The 19212-nt window shown below is 44.3% G+C and overlaps 1 long non-coding RNA gene across 1 annotated transcript in view; it reads left to right on the top strand.

Moving 5' to 3' along the window:
- The window catches only part of LOC142832660 (uncharacterized), a 34002-nt gene extending 24999 nt beyond the window's left edge, over positions 1-9003 (top strand). The window contains exon 3 of the long non-coding RNA XR_012907253.1: positions 8889-9003. This is a non-coding gene — a long non-coding RNA (uncharacterized LOC142832660). The remainder of the gene's footprint in view (positions 1-8888) is intronic.
- Positions 9004-19212: the final 10209 nt, after the last annotated feature.

Here is a 19212-nt window from a genome sequence, read left to right as displayed (position 1 = left end):
CCAGTAAGCAGCACCCCTCCATACCAGGCTGAGCAAGACTTGGGGAACAAGCAGTATGCAGCACCCCTCCATACCATGTTTGAATTCCTGCCCTGATGTCCTTCAGTGATGGATGTGGAAGGATAAGCAGGATTCAGTCTTTCCTTCCCAACTTGCCCTTTGATCACGGAATTTCATCAAAGCAGCAGAAGCCCTAACTGAGACAGGAATAGAGCCTAGTGGTAGAGCTCTTGCCTGGCTTTCACAGGGCCCTAGATTCCATGCCATGTGATACCTACATGCTAAGGCAAAACTGATTGCAGACACACTGAGGGAGCAAGGCTTTCAGGGCAGTTAGAGGTAGGGAGATCCTTAACCATTCTTAACCCCTTCTTTCTTCACGGGTTGGAGATGCAGCTCCGTAGAGTGTGTCCTTGCTGGCCACGGGCACAGCCCTGGGTTCAAGAAGTGGACACCAGATCTCCTGGAACTACAGTTGCAGGCTGTTGTGAGTCACCCTGAGGGGCTGGGGACTGAAGATGAGTCCTCTGAAGGGGCAGCAAGTGCTCTTAATTGTTGAGTGACCCCTCCAGCACTAAGCAAATTTTTGTTTGTTTTTCACAAGGCAGGGTTTCTCTGTGTAGCCCTGGCTGTCCTGGTACTCACACTGTAGACCAGGCTGGCCTCGAACTTAGAGATCTGTCTGCCTCTGCCTCCCCAGTGCTGGGATTAAAGGCTTGTAACACCACCTCCCAGCAGCAATTTTTAGTATGTATATTTCACTACCAAAAGGGGTCAGAGAAAGAGAGAGTCCTAAAAGCCTACTGCAGTTGACAGAGAATATTGGTTCAATGTTTTCCAACACCTCAGTGTGTTTGGGTCTAGAGTAAACATTTGACGCTAGTTTAAAGAAACATTTTTTGTGTACCTATTGGATATAATGCAGGATACAGTGGACTACATCAAAGAGCTTGGCTGGGGCCATAGCTTGTGGCATGCGAAAGTTGGGGTTCAATGCCCATCAGTGGAGGAAAAAAAAGAAACCCAAGTAGAGCAAAACCTCAGGTTTGTCTTCAGCTGATATGGTGATCTACATCCTACAGCAGGAATTTCTTTTCTTTTCCTTTTCTCTTTCCCTTCTTTCTTTTTTTCCTTTCTCTTCTTTTGTTTTATGTCTGTTTATTTGGTTTTTTTTTTTTTTTGAAACAGTGTCTCTGTATAGCCAAGTCTGGCCCTGAACATAGTGATGCTCCTGCCTCATCCCTCTAGAGCTAGGATTACAGGCACAAGCCACCGTGTCTGGTCTATCCCGGTGGTTTTACATCTGAGCAACCTGAACCACAGTGAGGTTAGGTTGGCCTGATTCACAGCAAGGCTCCCAGATTCCAGAGTTTCTGCTTGTGATGGCCTTGGGGCAGATTTAGATAAGTTCCCTGTTTATTAAACAATGATCAAACCTCGCTGAGAGAAAGTCACAAGAGGTTAGGGTAGGAATCCTCTAGAATGCAGCCCCACCCACTTTCACCAGCTCCAGGCAGTTTCCACCTGCTCCTAGCCAGTTGTTCACTAGGCCCAACTATTTTTTTTTTCTGACTTTCTATTTCCTCCTTCTTAAGCAGAAACTGCCGGCCGGATCTACCCAATCTGTAGCAAATGAAGATATTAGAGATAGTAGTCCGTGGACCTTCTTCTTTTCTCCTCCTCCTTCTCCTTCTGCTTTCTCCTACCTGGAACTTTCTAAGTAGACCAGACTGATCTTGAACTCATGAAGATCTGCCTCACAAATGACGGGATAAAAGGCATGCTTTTTTTTTAAATTTAAGCTTTTAAAATGTTTTGTCTTGGGTTGGAGAAATGGCTCAGAGGTTAAAAGTATTGACTGTTCCTCCAGAGGTCCTGAGTTCAATTCCCAGCAACCCCATGCTGACTCCCAGCCATCTGTAATGAAATCTGATGCCCTCTTCTGACCGCAGGAAAGCATGCAGACAGCGCACTGTATACATAACAAATAAAATAAGTCTTAAAAAATTTTTTATCTTATATGTATGAGTATTTGCCTGCATGCATGCCTGGTGTCTGTGACAGCCAAAATAGGGTGTCAGACCCCTGGAATTTAGACCAACTGTGAGTTGTCACATGGGTGGTAGGAACCAAACCCAGGTCTGCAAAATTAAGGGCTCCTAACCCCTGGCCCATATCACTAAGCCTAGTCTGAGCTGCATAAGATCCTGTCTGGAAAAATAAGATAAAACAAAACAGACAGGGTTGGAGAGAGGGCTCAGAAGTGAAGAGCACTTGCTGCTCTTCCTGAGGACCAGACGTCAGTTCCAGCGCCATCTTCATCACTTGCTGTTTTCTATTCCTCATTTATAAAATCAGACACTTGGAGGAGATAACCTACAGAGTAGTGGGCGTGACCTTCTCTTTTCAGCAAGAGAAGAATAGACGGCTAGAATCAGCACTGTCACACAAGAAGCAACACTTGATGACAACTCTGAGCTCTATATGAAAGCACATTCCTGCTGCGCTTCTTGCCCCGGACTACGCAGTGGTCATGTGCCAGAACTCCTTGTGCTGGATCTTTTTTGGGAGTGGTGGTGGTGGTGGTGGTGAATTTCATTGTCTCTTGACTGGATTGAGACCTCATGTCCTGGCTAGCCTTAATTGTCATCTTCACAGAGCCTAGCGTCACTGGAGAGGAAAGCCTTGATTGAAAATTGCAGAGTTCAGGTTAAGACTATGTGCATGTCTTTAGGGAACTGTTTCACCAATTGATGCAGGAGGACACAGTCCACTCCGGGTGACATCGCTCCCTGATCAGGTGGTTGTAGGCTATAAAAGGAAGGTAGTTGAGACTGAGCATGAGCAAGCCAGAGATTGAGCTGGCAATCGGTGTTCCTCTGTGGTTTCTGCTATGCTTCCTTGACTATGAATTCCCTGATCTGAAGTGATGATACTGAATAAGATCACAAGCAGCTGTGCCTTCCGATTCCTGCCCTGACTTCCTTCAGTGGCGGACTGTGGCCTGGAAGAGTAAGTCAAATAAACCTATTCTTCCCTTCCGCTACTTTTTGGCCTGGGTGTTTTACCGCAGCAACAGAGGGAAGCCAGAGCACCGTGGAAACATCCCTGTAGGCATGTCTATGAGGGCATTTCCAGGAGGTTTAACTGAGCATGGAGGTCACACCCTTAATGTAGGTGATATCATCCTATGGGTTGGGGCCTGGGACAGAGAGAAAAGGAGAAAGAAAGCTGCACACGGGCATTCATCTGCCTCCGCTTCCCAGCTTCAGAAACAATGCAACCAATGCCTTGTGTCCCTGCCACCATGCCCGGCCCACTGTGATGGGCTGGCTCTGCCGGCGAGGTTTGAGCAGAACTAAACCTTCCTCCTTCAGTTCTTCTTGTCTGATGTTTTATCACAAGAGTTAGAAGAGCACCTAACAGGCTGGGTCTCACTGCTTTTTTTTCCAGGTGACCTGAAGCTTGCTATGCAGCCCAGGAGGACCCCAAACTTGTCATTCTGTTTTTTGGAATTATACACTTATTTAGTGGCATACCTGGCTGGTATTAGCTCGGACAGACTATGAATAGCTGGTTCTTACACTTTCCAAGAATTTGATGAGCCGGTAATCAAACACAGTAATTACGAAAATACAATTATGTGAACTTGAATTCGATAAATTACATTTAAAATGAAGTGGAAAATAGTTCATTGTTTTCGCCCCCGATTATTATACCACAGTCATCTGTTTTCCATTGTATTCTAGTGGTGGGAATAGCGTGACATGGTGTGCCAGGGTGGTGGTGGGTGAGGAGCCTTAGAATCGGCCATGCGCGAGAGCAGAGTAATAGTTTCACTACAGAAGTCCACAAACAATACAAAAACCAGCTTCTCCATCCTCTCCAAGCTGTTGGTTAAATGTTCACCAGCACACTACCAGCTAAGACGGCATGCGCCAGCCCCATGGGGCTCTTGAATGAAATCCCCTTTGCCCTCCAACAGAAAAACACACAATTATCATCTCATGGCACTGCCGTCGCAGCAAATGACCCACGAAGTAGACCCTCCTTCTCTAGACACGGCCTTCTTCTCTATTTCCTTAGCCCAAATAAAATAAATAACTCCGAGTGCTTGGCCGGTAGCCAAAGACCTCTCAGGTTCAATTCTTCATCTTCTGCTTGCGAGAGTTAATTACAGTGAGGGGCATGCGAAGCAAGAGCTCTTTGTGCTCGGGGTGAAATAATGGCTTAGTCACCCCTGAGACGACAAAGGCTCCGGACTTCAGCTCAGCACAGCGAGCACAAATCCCAATCTCGTAGCATGTGACTTTCCTTTTCAAATGAACCAGACTTTATGAATCGACTTCTCGTCTCCCTCCCTTCCCCCTCTAGCCCAGTCGCGCTGGTTAACGTATTTTCTGCCTCTCTCATTGAGTTGAGTCACCAATACTTTTTGTTTGCGTGTTTCCTCCGGACAGGAAGCTGGGGTCCCTGCTCTGCGCACTAGCTGATTGTATAGCACACATTTGCCTCTATTTTTGTTTAGAGAAAAAAAGAAACCACTCCTGAAACAGAGAACTGAGCCCTGGCTTGGAAAAGGAGTCTTTTCTCCCCAGGTTTCTGGGGCAAAGGCAGTGAGCCCAGCAAGGGACTGGGGGGACTTGAACTGCTCAGCAGACCACCACAGTTACCTAGGGCAGAAGGAGTCCATGCTCGGCTTGATTCGATCTGGAGACACACATCTGACGTAATAGTGCTTGGGTCACAGGTCAAGACCTTGTGACAAACCAAAAAAGCAGGGCCTGGCTGCTGTTACTGGGAGGCTGAGGTAGGATGACTGAAATCTCAAGGTCTGTCTGGGCTACAGAGCGAGACGCGTTTCAAAACAATAACAACAACGACAGCAGCGGTAATAATAGCCTTCATCATGACATTGTCATGCATGTATAGAATTGTTTAGATCATATTCAGCTCATCACCCTTGCTCATCTCCTTTAAGCAACTGGAGAAGCAAATGTTCAGCAAAACCTGAAAAACCACAAAAAAAAAAAACCTGATCAAAGAGTTCAAAGAGTCCTCTCTAGCCGTCCTTCCCTAATGCTCACATTTTATATAACTAGAGTTTGATGATGAAAGCCAGGAAGTCAACACAGATGCAAGTTTATTAGGTGAACTATAAACTTTACTTGATTCTCATCAGTTTCTGCTACTGCCCGTGATCCCACACTGGTTCTTAACACTGTATCTAGCTATTGTCTTCATAACCATGACACTCAACAGCCCATTGTGGGGTTTTTGGGTTTTGGTTTTTCAAGACAGGGTTTCTCTATAGCTTTGGAGCCTGTCCTGGTACTAGCTCTTGTAGACCAGGCTGGTCTTGAACTCGCAGAGATCCGCCTGCCTCTGCCTCTCGAGTGCTGGGATTAAAGGTATGTGCCACCACCACCCGGCTCTTGTTTTTTGTTTTGTTTTGTTTTGTCTTGTCTTGTCTTTTCAAGACAGGGTTTCTCTGTAGCTCTGGATTCTGTCCTGGAACTTGCTGTTATAAACCAGGCTGACCTCAAACTCACAGAGATCCTCCTGCTTCTGCCTCCTAAATGCTGGGATTAAAAATGTGTATCACTAAGTTCAGAACTCCTATATATGTTTTTTATTTTTTTTAATTTTGCTTTTTCTGTTTTGTTTTGGTTTGCTTTGGTTTTTTGAGACAGGGTTTCTCTGTGTAACAACTCTGACTGTCCTGGAACTCGCTTAATAGGCCAGGCTGGCCTTGAACTCACAGAGATCTACCTCGCTCTGCCTCCTGAGTGCTGGGATTAAAGGCGTGTGCTATCACCACCTGGCTTTTTGTTTTACTTTTTTGAGATATGGTCTCTGTGAGTTCGAGACCAGCCTGGTCTACAAGAGCTAGTTCCAGGACAGGCTCCAAAACCACAAGAGAAACCCTGTCTCGAAAAACCAAAAAAAAAAAAAAAAAAAAAAAAAGAGAGAGAGAGAGAGAGAGAGATATGGTCTCATTGTGTAGTTTTGGCTGGCTTATAATATGATATGTAGGTCTGCTTGATCTTGAAGTCATGGAGATCTGCCTGCTTCTGCTTCCTGAGTGTTGAAATAAAGGCATTAAAGATATGCAACTCTGTTCCTGGCCTTTTTATATAATTATTTAAACAAATATACAAGAATATACATATATAATAAAAATAAATATTTATTTAAAATAAAAATTTATATTTCAAATTTTTATGTTTTAGTATTGTGTGTGTGTGAGAGAGAGAGAATATAGGCGTGCACGCATCAGCATTTATGTAGAAGTCACGGAGACAACTTTGGAATCATTTCTCTCCTTCCACTTTTACATGCATTTGGGGGTCAAAATCAAGGATAGCAACCCACAAACAAATAAAAAGAAGAGTATTTTGTAAATAAGCAAACCGAGGTTCCGGAGTATGCCCTCTTTTTGGTGCTGAAACCATATGTAGGGCCGGGTACTTGCTAGCGGGCGCTGTGCCACTGAGCCTCACTCCAAGTCTTAGGAATGTTTTGTTATGTATGCGCCCGTGTCTCATACGTAGCAAGAAGCAATGTCAAAACACGATGCCAGGTCTATGAAAATCAATGCCCTCCTCTCACCAGAAATGCTATTTAGTTTCCCCTTCCTAACCAAAAGGGTTTCTGAAGAGGGTCAGACCTGGATGTGGTGCTGTGTGCCTGTAATTTCAGCCCTCAGGAGTTGAGGCAGGAAGATGGTGAGTTCAGAGATAGCCTGAGCGACAAAGAGACCCTATCTCGTTTAAAAATCACCACCACCATTACAACCACCACCCCTAAAAAACCCAGTGTGCTAGCACACACCTCTATTCCCAGTATTAAGGAGTCAGACATCCATGAGTTCCAGCTAGCCAGGACTCCGTAATGAGACTTTTTTTTTTTTGTCTCAAAAAAAGTGCAGATGGGGGTGGGTGGGATGAGCTAGAGAGGTGGCTCAGTGGTTAAGAGCACCGACTGCTCTTGCAGAGGACTTAGGTTCAGTTCCCAGCACTCACATCATACAGCTCACAACAAGCCATCACCCCAGTTCCAGGGGAGCTAACACCCTCTGCCCTCCAAGAGCAGCTGCACATGCGTGGTGCACACCAACACATACATAAGCATGATAAGTAAATTCTCCTTTAAAGACTGGCAGAGCACAAGAAGCTACATGTACGTGGTGCACACCAACACATACATATACATGATAAGTGAATGCTCCTTTAAAGACTGGCAGAGCGCGAGACTCCAGGAATTAATTGGTGCTGCCGTCAGTTCGACAATTTACTACGGCTTTAGGCAAATTACGGGCACCTGCTCTTCCCCAGGGCCTGTAAAATGTGATGCAGGCAATTAACAACGGAGAACAATCATTATGAAAACTAATTAGTTGCTTCGAAGTGCTCTGAGCACCAGCGTTAGGGTTTGGATGGGCACCGTTCTCCAGGGCTCTCACTCAGAAGCCTTAGTCCCGGTATGGCAGGTTCAGAGGTCGATCTGAAGTTGGGCAGATCCAGGGCTCTGCGGCAAGGTTTGATGGGCTACTAGGAGGAACTGAAAATTTAGAAGGTGGAGCCGAATTGATAGAATGGGTCCTGGAGGGCATGCCCTTAGGGATTATCTGTTGCTTCCCAACACCACCACGACTGCTTCTTAGTCATCTTCTTTGGTTTTTCAAGACAGGGTTTTTCTAGATCAGGCCAGCCCCAGACTCACAGAGATCTTCCTGCCTCTGCCTCCTGAGTGCTGGGATTAAAGGTGTGCACCACCACCACCCAAGTTGCTTGTTTGTTTTTGTCTTTTTCCTATTTATTTTGTGTGTGTGTGCTCACCTGTCTCCTCAGTTGCTAACCCCACCTCACCTTGCTGGCCTTTCCTACCCAGAGATCTTAATAGCCATCCCTGCTCACCCTCCCCTTTGCTGGGATTGGTGGCTTTGTCTCGTTGTCTAAGGAAATGCTTCAGGAAGGTCTTCTCTGGTAATGTTCACTCGGCATTTCCTACCGTCCATGCTTTCACGGTCTTCTATTTCCTCCTTTAGTGTTTATCACTAGTTGAAAGAAAAGCATCTTTTCGTGTCTCACAGAAAGAACACGTCTGACCCCTGAGGTGTGGGGATCCCCTTTGGCTTACTTTTGTTGGCCTGTCTGTTCTTGTTGTAGCTTTTTTTTTGTCTTGCTAAGACAGGGTCTCATCATAAAGCCCAGACCATCCTGAAATGCCCGGTGGTGGCTCCCATAGGCTCCTAGGGAGAGGCACTATTAGGAGGTGTGGCCTTGTTGTAGGAAGTGCATCACTGGGGGTGGGCTTTGAGGTTTCAGAAGTTCAAACCAGGACCTAAGGTTCTCTCTTCCTTCCTACTGCCTGTCCCACCCAGATGTAGAACTCTTGTCTCCTTCTCCAGCACCATGTCTGCCTGCATGCAGCTGTGTTTCCTGCCGTAACAGTGGAGTAAAGCTTTGAACTGTAAGCCAGTCCCAATTACATGCTTCCCTTTGTAACAGTTGCATGGTCATGGTGTCTCTTCACAGCAATAGAAACCCTAAGGTATGCATTATGTAGCACAGGTTACCCTCCAATTTATGATCCTTCTACTTCCCCCTGGTGAGTGCCAGTACTGCAGGAGTGTTCCAGCACATCTGGATGCAGGGTTCCTTCCTTCTTTTGATTCTTGCAGCATTGGAGGTCAAACCTGGGCGTCTTGAGCACCTATGCAAGCAGTCTACTGTGGACCTACAGCCTATGAGTCCCACCCATCTCCCCTCCCCCCAGCCCTTGGCTTGGTCTCCCTTCTTCATTTTGTTTAGACAGAGTTTTGTTAGATAGCCCAAAGTGACCTTAAACTCACAGTTCTCACACTTCTACCTCCTCCACACTAGGATTACAAATCTCTTTCCTGGCGCTGGAGAGATGGCTCAGCGGTGAAGAACACTGGCTGCTCTTCCAGAGGACCTGAGTTCAATCCCCAGCACCCACAGAGCAGCCCACAACTGTCTGACACCCCAAGACTGAAATACAAGCAGGCAAACACCAATGCACATAAAAAATAAATCGATAAATTTTAAAACAACAACAAAAACAAGTCTCCTTCTGTCCTAACTGATAATGCACATGTGTATCTTTTGGTGCTGGGGATGGAGCCTGTGGGTCTTACACATGCTGCAAGCTAGGCTCTGCCTCTAAGCTATAGCCCTAGCCTCTGTACATTTTTGGATGTAAGTGTATCAGGCTGTCAAATGCTAGGGAAGGAAAATTAAGCAGGGAGCTGGGAATGTAGCTCAGCAGCAGAGCACTTGTCTGCAGGCATCCAGCCCTAGGCGCAACCCTTAGTATTGGAATTAAAAAAATTAAGACCCACCCATCTACAAAGCACCTGCAATTCCAGTGCTAGGATGGGGAGACCCTAGGATCTGGGGCTCACTGGCCAGCCAGTCTAGCCAAAGTGGTGAGCTCTAGGTTCACAAACTCCGGTGGAGGATAGAGGGGGATGCCAGCATCCGGGCACTCACAGGTGGGTGGACACATTTGCACCACCCTTCCCAACCCCACACATGTGAAAAATAGGGCAAGGTGATAAAGACAGGCAGTGAGCACTATTCACAGGCTACGAGCATACTCCATATCTTATAAAAAAGTAAGTGCCTCTTGAGGAGAGATTTGAAGGCAAGAAGAACTTTAGTTCCTTCCATGCTTGGGTTAGTAAGGCTTGGCTACTTAAGGAGAACAGGTAGACCCTGTGACGGGAGGGGAGGGAGCCGAGGGCCCTAAGGCGGAACGAGGAGTGGGCAGGTCAAGCTGGAGTTGACAAACTCTGCAATAGCTCCTCCTTTTAAAACTGACAGGTCTCTGTGATGTGTGTTTTCAGTGTGTAAATAAGACCAGCCATTTGTCTCCCTAACTGCTTCTTGCTGCTGATCTACCTATGTCCATCCGGCTTCTCAAGTGTAGACAACCAGTCACCTTATGCTTTAGTTAGAAAGGAGACTAGTCATGCACCTTAACAAGCCAACACGGCCACTCCCACAGATCCCATCCTTGCAGAAAACCAAGCTATTGTGCCGGATAGCTTTATGTTGGAGTCTAAAAATATGTAGAAATCTGAGTCACCCCTTCCTCAGTCAGGGAGTGCTTGATTTCTCTTTCATCATCTGCAAGCAATGTAGGCAGGAATGTCTGTCTACCTACGTCAAATCCAACCTTAACTGCTTCTTGCTGCTAATCTACCTAATCTAACCAGTTAGTTATGTGAGCCACAGTTGCTTCCTCTGCAGCAGTATCGACACTGTGCAGTGTTCCACATTATTAGTGCATACAGAGATGATGGGAGCCACACCTGTGTATACTCAGTCTCGGAGCTCAGAAGTTTCAGTGGGCTTAACTGAGCGCAGTGCTCAGTCTCACAAGGGGCGGGGCCTCTGTTGACACCTAGAGCTCTTCTCAGCAAGTTCTTGCTAGTAGAATGATCATCTTTTAGAGGGTAGGACAGAGGTCCTGTCTCCTGCGGGCTAACTATCAGGGACCTTTCTGGGCTCTCTAAGGATGCCCACATTTCTTTCCTCCCTCTTCACCCCAGCAACTACAGCTACACATTCGGTCCTTATCCTTCAAATGTCTCTGACTTCTGCTCACTGTCAAACCCCGAGTTCAGAAGACTGAGGCGGGAGATCAACAAGGTCAAGCTGGGTTATGGAATGAGGGGGTAGAGAGATGCACACTGGGTAAAGGGTTTGCTGTGCAAACACAAGGACCTGAGTTCAGATGGCCTGAACCTGTGTTAAGAAAAAAAAAAAGTGGGGGGTGGCAGTGCATGCCTGTAACTCCAGCATTGGTGGGACAGAGACAGTTGGATCCTGGAGGCTTGCTGGCCAGTCAATCTGGTCAAAATGTGAGCTCACTGAGAGATCCTGTCTTTAAAATAAAATAGGGCATTGACTTCTGCCATCCACACATACATTTGCATGTATATACACACACACATTAAAAACAACAATAGTGAAAAGCAGGGCTTATGTGGGTTGTTCTTCTGTACACTGAGATGTATTGCTTTTATTGGTTGATGAATAAAGCTCCATTGGCTTATATCAGGGCAGAACATAGGAAGGCAAGAAAGTCAAACTGAAGACAGGGAGAAAGAAGGCAGAGTTTTTTTTTGTTTTTTTTTTTTTGTTGTTTTTTTTTTTGGTTTTTCGAGACAGGGTTTCTCTGTGGTTTTGGAGCCTGTCCTGGAACTAGCTCTTGTAGACCAGGCTGGTCTCGAACTCACAGAGATCCACCTGCCTCTGCCTCTCGAGTGCTGGGATTAAAGGCGTGCGCCACCACCGCCCGGCTAAGAAGGCAGAGTTGAGAGCAATGCCAGCAGCTGCTAGAGAAGCAAGATGTGAGGTAACAAGCCATGAGCTTTGTGGTAAATATAAACTAATATAATGGGTTCATTTAAATGTAAGAGCTAGCTAGTAATAAGCCTGAGCCACTGGCCAAACAATTAAAATTAATATTAAGCCTCTGAGTGATTATTTCATAAGCAACTGTGGGACAGGGTGGGACACAGAAAAGCTTCCAGCTACACAGGGTACTTGAGAGGTGAAGGCAGGATGATCAAAAAGCCAAAGTCATCCTCAGACACATAGTGAAGTTGAGATCTATGTGGGCTACATAAGACCCTGCCCGAAGGCAAGGACAAAACTAAGTACACATGAGTGCATGTGTGTGTGTACTCAGACCCAGAGTTATCTATGGCAAATATTATTCTGCACTTGGGAAGCTAGAACCCAAGGTGCCGGACAAGTCCTCTGCTACTAATCTGCACCCAGGCCCTCTAAACAGCTATTACTATTATTTTCATATATATGGGGTTTTGCTGTTGTTGTTTGATTCTTTTGGGCACCGGGTCCCATGTAGCCCAGGCGGACCTCAAACCCATTGTGTAGCTGAGGATGACCTTAGCCCTTCTGTTAACCTTTCAAGTGCTGGAGTTACATGTATGCAATACCACATCTGGTTTATGCAGTGCTGGCCAGAGCTTCATGTCTGCATTCCATGCACCAGAGCTATGGTTTTTACATCCGTAAAAGGCAACATACGTCTCTAAAGACTTTAAACTCTGGAGTCACTCTCCTAGAGTTCAAGTCCTATTCCAGAGATGGTCCATCTCTGTGACTTTGGGCAAATTGCTCAACCTCGCAGTGCCTCGGTTCTCTCCCTATTGGGTAGGTATGTGGATTTAATAAAATATGCTAGTGTTTACAGTGGAGACTGGATGGAGACAGAATTGTTTAAGTGCTGGCTGAGGGAATACATCTTCCCACCACAGTTTTCTGCGATGCTAAGGATTAAACCCAGGGCCTTGCACACTCTACCATGAGCTGTGTCTCCAGCCTTCTTCATCATTCTCTTTGGAACTGCTGAGGGTATCATAATGAGTCACTATAGCATCTCTCTTATTCTCAGATGTTCTCCTTTGCCTTTCTCTCTGGTTTGTTTGGTTTTGTTATATATATATATATATATATATATATATATATATATATATATATATATGATTCTAAAGTAGATTCAAACTTGATATGTAGCCAAGGTTGATGCTTTTGCGTTTATCTCATGAGCACAAAGATTACAGGTATGTTCTATCATACTTGGTTTTCATATAATACATATCTTCAGAGAAAAAGAAAGTAGAGAATAGGGTGGATAGCAATGACAAAAAAAACAAAGCAAAGAAAGAGAAAAGAAAAACAAATTTGTGGTTGTACATATATTTTCTTCCATGATATTGTACTAATTTACAATCTTTTGTTTTTTTGTTTGTTTGTTTGTTTTTGTCTTTGTTTTTGGGACAGGGTTTCCCTGTGTAGCCCCAGGTGTCCTGGACTTCACTCTGTAAATCAGGCCTCAAACTCATAGAGATCTACCTACCTTTACCACCTGAGTGCTGGGATTAAAGGCATGCACTACCACTGCCCAGCCAAATTTACATTCTTAACAATATATGAGTGCCTAATCATCAAAATAGTCCCCTCCCCAAAATAAATAAAAAGCTTTCCCCTGTGGACATTATCCCTACCTTTTGTTTGTTTCTTTGTTTTTGCTTTTGAGATGGGGTTTCTCCTGTAACTTTGAAGCCTGTCCTGGCACTCACTCGCTCTGTAAATCAGGCTTCCCTCAAACTGACAAAGACCCACCTGCCTCTGCCTCCCAAGTGCTGGGATTAAAGGCATGCGCCACCACCACCCTGCTCATTAACCCTATCTATGGCACAGGACATGACATAGATGGGAACTTGCTGGTGTTGACCGAGGTTGCTGTCTCACCCAGTCCTGCAGCTGTTCAGTCCCAAAGAAACACACAGAGGTCTACATTAATTATAAACTGATTGGCCTATTAGCTCAGGTTTCTTATTAACTCTCTCTTACATCTTATATCATCCCATTATTCTTGTCTGTGTTAGCTATGTGGCTTGGTAACATTTTTGGCAAGGTAGTCACATCTTGCTTGCTCTGTGTCTGGCTTTCTCTCTCTCTCTCTCTCTCTCTCTCTCTCTCTCTCTCTCTCTCTCTCTCTCTCTCTGGGTGATGACTGAGGATTGAAACTTCCCTCTTCCCAGAATTCTCATTGCCCCACCTATATTTCCTGCCTGGTCTCCACTGCCCCACCTATACTTCCTACCTGGCTACTGGCCAATCAGCATTTTATTAAAAATAATACAAGTGGCAGGATAAAAGACCATTGTCCCATAGCATGCTGGTTTTGAACAAGGACTTCTGGTGCTTTTATTCTGAAGATGCTCTCATCAGGTTCTGCAAAGTTCTTCCCATTCAGAAGCCAAAGGCAACTGTGTATGTGTTTCCAGCCATCAGTGCAGAGTCAATGGGCAAACGCTGGAGTCAGCCAAGGACTACCCACCACGTGCATTGCACAGCATGACAGTTCCAACATTCATTGTTCCTGCTGAGAAGTAGCCCATATTTTTGCCTGGGAAAGCCCAGGGGCTGCTAGGACATATACTAGCTGAAGGGGTTCCTTCTCTGGACTAATACTTATCATTGATCATTCCTGGTAAGATATTTTATACTGTTTTATTTCTTCTTTAGTATTTGTATGATAATTTAATGTTACAAAAGTAGTTTCATGTAGCAGAAAAAAATAGCTCTGTTCATTTTTGGAATAAAAAAAAAACTGTGAGGAATAAAAGGCTGAAAGACCAAACCAAGGATGGGGCTATGTGCCTGTAGCCTCAGAACTCAGGAGACAGAGGCAGGGGGTCAGCGGTTCAAAGTCATCATCAGCTACATTGAGAGTTTGAAGCCAGCCTGGGCCAATGTTCATAATCACTACCTCAAAAGAATAGTGCGTGTTGGATTCTTTTGGAATGCAAAACTGGTCCTTGACACTTTAACATACAGAAAGTTGAATTCGCATATCTACCATGAAAAGCATAACAAAACAAAACCAACTATGAAGGAGTTGAAACTGGGAGTAGGGTTGCTTTATACCCTCTCTCAGACTCATGGAGCCTTTGCCTACACTGATCCTTCTCTTGTTTTCTTCTCAGTTCTCCATACTAAATTCTAGATTTTACCTAAGCTCAACAGCTTTTTATATATATACACATACAAGTACAGGCCAGAATCTTCAGGCTGGGAGAACATGGGGCTTTTTGTTTTAGTTTTTTTTTTCTTCCTTCTGAGTTTGGGGTCACCTTGCTTTAATAGTATACTTTCCAGATCCATCCACTTGCATTCCAAAATACTCCAACATGTGTTTGAGGCAGTGATTTCAAACATTCAGCTTTCTTTTTAATTCCATCAGTTATCAGTGCGGAGGGCATTACACATCACGCTGACCCACTTGGATATTTGAAAAGCAAATTTTTCTGTGGGAGGATGTCTGGTAATCTTAAAATCTCCCTTTTTTGAGGGAGAAGTGGTGTGGGATAATTCTGTATTCTGTCAATTATGTTTTAAAATAAATGCTGATTGGCCAGTAGCCAGACAGGAAGTATAGGCAGGACAACCAGACAGGAAGTAGAGGTGGGTCAATGAGAACAGGAGAACTCTGGGAAGGAGGAAGCCCATTCCTCCCTAGCCCTGTCCAGACACAAGAGAAGGAAGGTGTGACCTGCCCCGCCGAAAAAGGTACCGAGCCATGTGGCTAATATAGATAAGAATAATGGGCTAATATGTTATAAAAATTAATAAGAAGGGCTGGAGAGATGGCTCAGAGGTTAAGAGCACTGACTGCTCTTCCAGAGGTCCTGAGTTCAATTCCCAGCAACCACGTGGTGGCTCTCAGCCATCTATGGTGAGATCTGGTGCCCTCTTCTGGCATGCAAGCATACATGTAAGGAATGATGTGTACATAATAAATAAATAAATCTTTTAAAAAGAGTTAATAAGAAGCCTGAGTGAATGGGCCAATCAGATTATCAATTAAAAAAAAACTCCCTTTTTTCTTCTATTGAAAACAATATCAAATCATTCCACTATGATGTTTGCTGTGGAGCAATCTTTTTGTACACCGTGAATATGCACTACTCTCACTGGCTTAACAAAGGGCTAAATGGCCAATAGGAAGGCAGATAGAAGTTAGTGGCACTTGCAGACAAAAACAAGAGTGTGGGGATGAAGAAGGGCAGAGTCATCAGCCAGACACATAGAAAATAGGAGATGAATATGCCATGTTGAAAAAAGGTACCACTATCTGGTAAAGCATAGGTAAGAAATATGGGTTAATTTAAGTTGAAAGAGCTAGTTAGTAACAAACCTAAGCTAGTTGTTGAGCATTTATACTTAATAATAAGTTTATGTATGATTACTTGAGGAGTCATCAGTCACAACTACGGGTGTTATTTAATATGTAAATTGTATTCTAGACATAAAATAAAGAATGCTTTTAAAAAGAAAAGAAAAAAAGACATGCAAAACCAGATTAAAATTCACTTCTTAAAAAACTGTAAGGTATAAATTAGTTTTTCCATGTTGGCTTTATATATAGATGTATGCTTTGCATATAGATACATGAGATGCATGTGTTATAAATAGATGTATGCATTATACCCAGATGCCAGGACAGCCTGTTCCCAGCCTAGCTGGCAAGAGCTTATCAGTTTTTGAAAATTTTATCTTTGAGCTGAGAGTTCATATTTTTTGTTTTGTTTTGAATCTTAATCTATCTTGAATGGAAGTTTGATAAAACCCTATTTTTTTCTTTTTTCCAGATAAGATTTGATTCTATTCCAGCTTTCATTAAATAGTATAAAACTTGCCCTACTTTCTTCTCGTGACTGATGGCATTTAGCTTTTAAGAACTGATATCATGTCATATATAGGAAGAATTTAGAGAAAGCCAGACATGCATATAGCGTTTGCTTGCTTATTCCTAATTTGAATGACAAATGAACTGCCCCATCTCATCTTGAGCATCTTCATAGGAAGATCCCACAGATGTGACAGCAACCACGCAGCAGCCTTGGTTTGCTAATCATGGAGCATCAGAAGGAGCAGCTGGCTGAAGCGGTACTTCTGCCAGCAGGTGTTCCTAGGCAGCACAAAGCTCTGAGATCAGTATTTGTTTGAAGTTTAAGAGTCCACTCCAAGTCATCACAACTGTATTCAGGGGATGGGGAGAGGGCTCAGTGGTTAAGAACACATCTGCACTTGCAGAGGAACCAGGTTCCATTCCCAACACTCAAGACCTACACCTCTAGTTCCAGGGAACCCATTGCCTTCTTCTGACCTCTTCTGTAGGCAGCGGGCATGCGCTTGGTACACAAACATATATGCAGGTAAAATACTCGCATGCAGAAAATAAATGTTAAAACAACAACAACTGAGTAATCCGACTGGTAGTTGACTCAGCAGGGAACGACATTTGCCTCCAGATCTGAGCATCCAAGTTCAAGCCCTGAAACCCACATGGTGGGAGCAGAAGACTGACTCCCAGAAGTTTTCCTCTGACCTCAACACACGTTCATGGCACCCACAAACCTGCTTCGTCTGTTTAAGCAACCCAGATTCTGGCATTTTGCTATAGGATGTCTAGCAAAGTAATCCGGTGGGGTCCACAGGAAAAAGTCCAGATGTTTCTACTCTTTTTTTTTTTTTTTTTGGATTTTCAAGACAGGGTTTCTCTGTAGCTTTTTGGTTCCTGTCCTAGAACTAGCTCTTGTAGTTCAGGCTGGCCTCGAACTCACAGAGATCCACCTGCCTCTGCCTCCCGAGTGCTGGGATTAAAGGCGTGTGCCACCACTGCCCGGCTTGTTTCTACTCTTGTTTGCTTTTATTTTTTACAGCATCATTCTTGTATATAGTGCACCGTGATCACATCAACCCCTCTACCCTCTCTCCCTGTTTTGGTTTGAATTTTTAAATTACACTTACTTATTTGTGTGCCCTCATGTGTGTGTGCAAATGTCACATTTTTGTTTCTTGATACAAGGTCTCATGGGTAGCCCTGACTGGCCTGGATATCACTATTAGATCAAGCAGTCCTTGAACTTGTAGCAGATCTCCCTAGTGGCTTCTGGGACGCTGTGTGCCACCTCAGGTGCCAAGTTTTGATGTTTCGAACACAAAGATCTCTTGGTCAGAAGATGTAACCTTCTGAGTGAGTTGACCCACGTTTGATTGAAGGTAGTTTCAACAGAAGAGAGTCAGTCTGAGCCATTAGGAGCCAACACTCTGAACAGATAGCAAGGTTGCATGCATGCAGGTCAAGAGAATCTGGGCAAGGCATCTATGGTAGTCACTACAGCTAATATTGGAGGATTGGTGATTTGGGCTTGCCATAGAAATGCCAGTTCAGGAGGAATAGCATGTTATCTTCTGTTTTAGATGGGCTTTCCATCACTGTAGCAAAACAGTTGACACAAACCGATTTATTCTGCTCACCATTTCAGGCTATTGTGGCTGGATGTGGGGGAGCAGCCAGACAGCTGTGTCCCCAAGCACTGCCTTTTGGCCCCTTTATCCTATCCAGCCTGTGGGACGGTGCTATCTACCTTCAGTTCAGGTTTTACCCCTAAGTTATTCCTCTATTTTATTTTCTTACTACTTTTAAAAACACCGGGTCAGTTGCTCCATCTTTCTGACATTTTCATTTCTCAGAAGGAAATTTCAACACCGTACAGTTTCCTACCACATAAAGTAAAACGATTTTCTCCTTTAATTTGACCACATATGCAGAAAGGGCGAAAGAGGAACAAGTGTCAGGACAGGAGATAGGGGATCCCAAGTTTTGGAAATGTCAATTGGAGCCAGTCCTGGACAGTTTTGAGTCCCTACACAGAGGGACTTATTCAGGAAGACGAATAAACAAACAAACAAACAAATGTAGACACTGAACCTAAATGGGATCCAGGGCTGACCTCCAGCAGTTACATGGGGATCCTGTGCACTGCCCCTCTCTCTGGCCTGGACTGGTTTCAGATGAATAATTTTCTTGAGTTGAGGAAATCTGTTACTGAGAGTTTAGGAGCTAGGACAATTTCATGGCTTTCAACATAGCCGTGACCTTCCATTCCTAAGGTTTAGTGTTCAACTCTTACTTAGAGACTTTTTATTTTGTTTTGGGGTGTGTGTGTGTGTGAAACCCAAGGTCTTATGCATCCTATGAACATGCTTTATCACCAAGCAATACCCCAAAAGTCAGGGCTTGTCACATAGCCCAGGTTGACCTGAAACTCATTATGTAGACCAGGCAGGCCTCAAACAGACGATCCCCCTGCCTCAGTCTCAGGAAAGTACCGCTGTGCTTGCCTACTTGTGATTTATTCTGACCAGATCCTATCTCTGTTATTGTAACCAAAAGAACAATATGTAATATCCTCTGTCTATAAGCAGAAGACTGATCATGCCTCGTATATAACTATTATGTTTTAAAATATTATATTGTTAGCCAGATGGTGGGAGTGCACAGCTGTAATCCCAGCACTCAGGAGGCACAGGCAGAGGCAGGTAGAGCTCTGAGTTCAAGGCCAGCCTGATCTACAAAGTGAGTTTCGGGACAGCCAGGATCATCCCACAGAGAAACCCTGTCTCAAAAACAAAAACAAACAAAAAATAAAAAGAATATTATGTTGTCAATTAACAATTGTTAATCACTAACAGTATTGCTAATTAACGATTTATAAATGAATGCTTGATGACTTTTTTTCTATTCCAAATTTTCTCAATAAATACTAAATGTCCAAATGAAGTAAAGATGTGC

The sequence above is a fragment of the Microtus pennsylvanicus genome, chromosome 12 (assembly GCF_037038515.1).
Source record: "Microtus pennsylvanicus isolate mMicPen1 chromosome 12, mMicPen1.hap1, whole genome shotgun sequence".
NCBI classification, from domain to species: Eukaryota; Metazoa; Chordata; class Mammalia; order Rodentia; family Cricetidae; genus Microtus; species Microtus pennsylvanicus.
Note: the sequence above shows the minus strand (reverse complement) of the source record. Positions and strands in the feature narration are given on the sequence as shown.